Below are 6,714 nucleotides of genomic sequence, written 5' to 3' on the forward strand. Positions count from 1 at the left end.
GACAAATTAATATGTACCCACATCCTTCATTAAATAAAATATATAAATAACTACATAAAAGTTGAATTGAAACTTTGGATTAGTTGACATGTTATATTATGGAGTCACAAACATTTATTAATTTTGACTGAAATTTTTTGGAGCCAGTTCTTTTTTCCCCCGTCTCAAACATTTCTTATAGGTCTCTGACAAGGGCTCAGCTCCTAGGCAGTGGGCCAGGAGTGCCTAATGGATACAAAGTTCCTAAGTGGTGAGAAGTTTAGATTTTATTCAAAGTGCCTTGGAACATCATCAAGGAGTTTCAAACAAAGAGTGATATGAGCTGATTTACATTATTTCAAGATTGCTCTGGCTTTTATGTGGAGAATGAATGAGGCGGGTGGGAGTGGAAGAGGTAAGGTCTGTTAGGCTGTTGTTGCAGGACTAGCGTGGTGGCCCTGGAGACAGAGGTTGGAGATATATTTTGAGGATAGAAGTAACTGAATTTGCTGATAGATTGTATATGGGGCTTGGAGGGAAAGGAAGGAGATGGGCATGAGTCCCAAGCTTCTGAGTTTAATAAGTGGGTGGATGTCAATCTCATTTATTGAGATATGCAAGTGGGGAGGAGTTTTTCTAGTGGAGAATTCAGAGTTTAATTTTGCAGATAGTAAGTTTGATATGTCTATGACACACCCAAGTGGAGATGTCAAGGAGGCAGTCAAATGTATAAATCTGGAGGTTGGAGGAAATGCTCTGGGCTGGAGACAGAAATTTAAGAGTTTTCTATATTAGAGGAATATCAACATTCAGAGATTGGGAAAAGGAGGATAAGTTCTCAAAGGAGATTGAAAAGAAGTATCTAATGTATTAAACTGGAAAAAACCAGCAGAGTATGGATTCACAGAAGCCTGAAACGCAGTGCTTCAAGAATGAGGAGCGGGCTTCAAGAATGAGGGCTGTGCCGTGTGCTGCTGAGTTCGGCAATGTGTCTGTCACATGAGTACTGCAGGGGTCCGCTGGATTAGCGATTCAGTTTAGGTAGAAGTACTGGGGGTCCACCTTGTCATTTTCCATCTCAGGGCCTACGGTGACTTTGCCTTTCCAGCCACATCAAACTCAAGTCCCTCTGCCATTTCTTCAGTGTCCTCTATTTCTCCCCCATTTGCTTGTTCATTTGTTAGATTTGATCCATGCCTATTTGCTGCCGGCCCAGTGTTAACTGCAGTGCAAGTGCAGGCTCTGCCTTCTGGTGGCTCCTGGTCATAAGCACCCAACCTGGACTAATACGTATTCTGTTCCTTCTTAAGGAAACAAACGCGCTACTCCAGTGGGGATGAGGGGGAGGAGGAATAAGAGGTAGGGGGAGTATTTCCTCTTTTACCCCCACCTCTTTGTGCTGAAACTTCCATCAAAAATGACTTCCTTCCTTTCTAAATCTTCCTCCAGGACCCACTTTAAGATTCACACACACCCTGCATGAAGCTTGTTTCTTCAATAAATACGCTTTCCCTCCTGTGAACTCCTTAAGATGCCTTGTATCTCTTTTAAATGCTTCACGTACGGAAGAAGGACAGATACACAGATGGATCTATCATGAGCCTCCAGAAACCTAAGCTTCAGGGCCTCCTTACTGGCATGGCCCCTTCCAAGGCCCCGTACTTAATTTGTATTCATAACAGCAAGTGAAAATTGAAGACATATTTGCTGATGGACTCCGAATTCACTAACTTCAAATATTTGTTGATTTATTAAGCTTGTTTTGTTTATAGAGATTTATATGAGAATTTTGATTACCCATTATATCATTCCTTTGCCCAAAAGCCTTCAGTAGCTCCCCATTGCCTCTAATTAAATAAAAGCTTCCCAACTTGGCCTTCAAGGCCTGCTTCAGTGTGGCCAAATTTTATTTCTCCAGGCTTATGTCCCAAACTCTCCTTATTTCCCCAAAACGGAACCCCATGCTGTCACCCTGGTGGTGGTGTTCACACTGATTTCTCTGCTCAGAAAGTTTTCTCTTCAGACTCCACCTTTTGACATCTTAAGATAGCCTTTAGGCCCTTGTTTCTGGAAAAGAGGTCCCTGGACCAGCAACATGACCTGAGAGCTTGTGAGAAATGCAGAAACTCACACCCCGCCCCAGACCTGCTGAATCGGAATCTGCATGTAAACAAAATCCACAGTCAAGTTTGAGATATACTTACTTAGGCCATGTCACAGGCCACCTCCTCTAAGAGTCTTCAAACTTTTAAAATCCCTATAATGAAAAACGTTTTTCTTCTTTTAAACCTTTTTCATCCTTTGCTGGTACCTCTCTATGGGTTCTTCATTCTGCCTTGAACTGTGGTTCCTTATATACAGGTTTCCTTATCCTGTGAGTTTGTGAACTCTTTGAAGTCACTAACAATGGAGTCTCAAATTAGAGATGAGTTAGTTAACTTGGTATTTTTCTCAATGCCCCTGCTGCACCCGCGTCCCCCTCCCCATGCATGCCCACACAAACCTAGGTGGTATTGGTGGTGTTTTAGTTGATAGAATTTTGCAAGGATCCAAATATAAACTGACTCTCAAATGTGCCACGTGTGGGCAGGAAGATCACTTGCAATTATTTACTACTTAATAAAATGAGCATTTGTCTATTAGTTTATGTCATGAAAGTCTTGAATAGCATTCCCTTTACCTTTGACTGCCGCCATAGCGATAAAATTATATCTTCAGGGGCCGACCCGGTGGTGCAGCGGTTAAGTGTGCACATTCCACTTGGGCGGAATGGGGTTTGCTGGTTCGGATCCCGGGTGTGGACATGGCACTGCTTGGCAAGCCATGCTCTGGTAGGCGTCCCACATATAAAGTAGAGGAAGACAGGCATGGATGTTAGCTCAGGGCCAGTCTTCCTCAGCAAAAAGAGGAGGATTGGCAGCAGATGTTAGCTCAGGGCTAATCTTCCTCAAAAAAAAAAAAAAAATCTTCATCCCTGAATTCCAGAATAGGAGGAGAGCTGCCCTAAATTATTCAAAAACAGGTGGTTGCCTTGAACATTCTGTAAAAACTTCTGAGGAAGGATATTCCATAAAGTCCTTTGATTCCAACAACATACAATTACAAAAGAGTGTCAATATCCCCACAAGAAATCAATGTTCACTGCAGAAAGACGTAAAAATATACACAAATCCCTCTTCCCATCCCCCTGAAAAATCAGCATAATCTTTCTATCTGGAGGTAACCCCTGATAATACTTTGTGACGTTTTCTTCCTAATGGGATTTTTCTTGGCCAATAAATACGGATCTATATTGTTCTTTTTACTAGTTATGTAGTGCTTCACTATAAAGATATACAAATTTGTTTAATTAGTTTTACATCGTTGAATTGTTTCCAATTTTTTGCTACTTAATGCTGCAAGGAGCACTTTTCATCTTAGGATAAAGTTTTTAAAGTAAATTTCTGGTTTTAAGAATGTATCACTTAAAATTAGGATAGGCTTCAAGTGACAGAAAACTCCAAACTACAGTAGCTTAAACAAGATAAAGTTTATTTTTCTCACATAAACAAAATCCAGAGATGAGCAACCAGGGCTGGTGTGGCAGCTCCACCGTCATCTGGACCCCAGGCTCCTTCTCTCTTGTTGCTCCATGTCCTCAACCTGTGGCTTCCACCTTTCAGCCCAAGATGGCTGCTTGAGCTCAAGCTGTTATATTCACATTTCAGCCAGCAGGAAGGAGGAAAGGGGGGGAGAAGGAACTTCCTCCGGACCCTTCCTTTGACATGGATTTGGCCGGAACTTAGTATCACATTTACTCCTAACTGGGAAGTATTTCAGAGGGCCGTGTGTCCAGCTAAAAAATAGGGATTGTATTACTATATAAGAAGGGAAGAACAGATAGCAGGATACAAGAGGAGTCTCTGTACAAAAGGTAAGCACATTTTCCGTTTTTGGTACATTTTGTCTTCTGGTTTCCCATCCCTTAAGCAACAGTTTTTTTAAATGTCTGAATTAATCTAAAAACAAACGAAACCAATTTCCTGTTGGTTCTTGTTAGAGAAGCCTCGTGATGGACTTCTGTCTTTTATATAATTGAAAATAGTGAAAACCACTTCTAAGTCCCTTCGTTGGACAAAGTCATTTTCTGTCTGGTTTGATTTCCTTAGTGTTTCCAAATCCTGTTCCATCCTTTTGAGACATTTCTTGTCTTCTATTGAGGTCGCTTTATTTTGGTCCCTAAGTTTGTTACCTTTTCTTCCTGCTAAATCATAATTGTTTGAATTGAATTGAAATATGGTAATTTCCATCCTATGCTTTTGTACATTTATTTCTTTAAATATTAAAAGTAAAGTCCAACAACTGGTGATTTTTTTAGCTTCTCTTTTGTGCTCCTTTTTTACTGAAAAGATGGGTATTTACTTTTTAGTCTTTATTTTTAAAGTCTAGTCAGCTGAATCACAAAAATTGCTAGCCAAAATAATGAGACAGATTCAAGTGATTTGCATAGGGAGCTGGAAAAAATATACTAACAAGAAATAAAAATACATATAAACTAACGGGATGTGGAACGAGGGGCTGTTCCACAGAGTCCTTAGGATGAAATATGGAGACAAGATTTCAACCAAAAATAGGCAGGAGAATGCAGAAATTCTTCACTTTTTGGACAAGGAGACCAAGGTCTTGGGAGTTAAGTGTCTTTTCCCAAAGTTTTCAACTCCAGCATCTGGCATGAAGCCAGTTCGAGTACTTACATTTGGGTCACCTCAAATTTTACTTAGAAAAGTGCTATGTTAACAAGTCGACTATAAAATAATATGTACAGTATTATACTATTTTTAAAGAAAAACTGTACATATAAGTATATAAAATACTGGAAGGAATGACACTATTAGTGCGTCAGCAGTAGTTATTTTACACGGCAACATTAAGGGTTTTTTTTTTCCTTAAAGATTGGCGCCTGAGCTAACAACTGTGGCCAATCTTTTTTTTTTTTTTTTTTTCTGCTTTATCTCCCGAAATCTCCCCTGGTACAGAGTTGTATATCTTAGTTGCAGGTCCTTCTAGTTGTGGCATGTGGGACGCCGCCTCAACGTGGCCTGACGAGTGGTGCCATGTCCGTGCCCAGGATCCGAACCAGCAAAACCCTGGGCCACCGAAGCGGAGTGCGAGAACTTAACCACTCGGCCACAGGGCCGGCCCCTAAGGGAGGTTTAAGTAAGTTTCTTTTTCTTCTGTGCATTTCTGTGTATTCCAAGCTGTCTGTATCAAGCCTATATTATTTGCAATTATTTAAAAAATTTTTTATGCACTGTTATATATTACTTTACCATAAATGGAAGAGATGGGGTAGGATTGGAAAGTAGTTTTGGATTTTTAATGAGTATGGTATTAAGTAAGTGTATTCAAATATCTAAGCCAGTTGATAACTCTGTCTGGGAAATCATGAGGCAGAAGGAACAAATAGAAGTTAGTGGGCATTCCCTCCTTTCTCAAAATCTTTTCCTGATCTCCCTTCAAAAGAAGCCCTCCCCCAAGATTAGTTTTTAGAAAGGTGTAGGATTCTGATTTTATTACCCTTGAGATTGCATCAAGCTCCAGGCAGCTATACAACAAAACCCCGAGATAATTCAGATTCAGATATGAAGAGACTGGCTATGGGCTCCCACCCTCTGAAGCTGACTCAACCCTAACTGGCAATAAATTTAATTGTATATTTTATATTTTAGGATTGAATTATTTGGGCTGCACTTTTACTGTTATGATGGGAATTCTGGAAACGGTTTTAATTGTTTGAAAGATTAAGGCCAATGAGCCACAGACTGGGAGAAAATATTTGCAAAAGATGTATCTGGTGAAGGACCGTTGCGCAAAATATGCAAAGAACTCTTAAAACTCAACTATAAGAAAATGAACAACCCGATTAAAAAAGGAGCAAGAGATCTGACTAGATACTTCACCAAAGAAGATATACAGATGGCGAATAATCATATGAAAAGATGCTCCACATCGTATGTCATCAGGGAATTGCAAATTTAAACAACAGTGAGATCCCATTACATACTTAATAGAATGACCAAAATCCAAAACACTGATACATCAAGTCCTGGTGAGGATGCGGAGCAACAGGACCTGTCATACATTGTTGGTGGGAATGCAAAATGGTACAGCCACTCTGGAAGACAATTTGGTGATTTCTTACAAAACTGAATACATTCTTAGCATATGATCGAGCAATAGCGCTCCTTGGTATTTACCCAAAGGAGTTGAAAACTTGTGTCCACACAAAAACCTGCACGTGGATGGTTCCAGCAGCTTTATTCACAACTGCCAAAAACTTGGAAGCAACCAAGATGTCCTTCAGTAGGTGAATCGATAAGTAAACTGTGGTACACCCAGACAATGGAATATTATTCAGTGTCAAAAAGAAATGAGCTATCAAGCCATGAAAAGACATGGAGGAATCTTAAATACATATTACGAAGTGAAAGAAGCTAATCTGAAAAGTATCTGTATACGTATTGTATGCATATGTATTGTATGATTCCAGCTATATGACATTCTGGAAAAGGCGAAACTATGGAGACAGTTAAAGATCAGTGGTTGCCAGAGGCTAGGGTGGAGGGAAGAATGAATAGGCAGAGCCCAGCAGATTTTTAAGGCAGTGAATCTAATGTGTATGATACTGTAATGCTAGATACCTGTCATTAGACATTTGTCAGACCCATGGAATGTACACCACCAGGAGTGAACCTT

Source organism: Equus asinus, chromosome 13, assembly GCF_041296235.1.
Source record: "Equus asinus isolate D_3611 breed Donkey chromosome 13, EquAss-T2T_v2, whole genome shotgun sequence".
Classification (NCBI taxonomy): domain Eukaryota; kingdom Metazoa; phylum Chordata; class Mammalia; order Perissodactyla; family Equidae; genus Equus; species Equus asinus.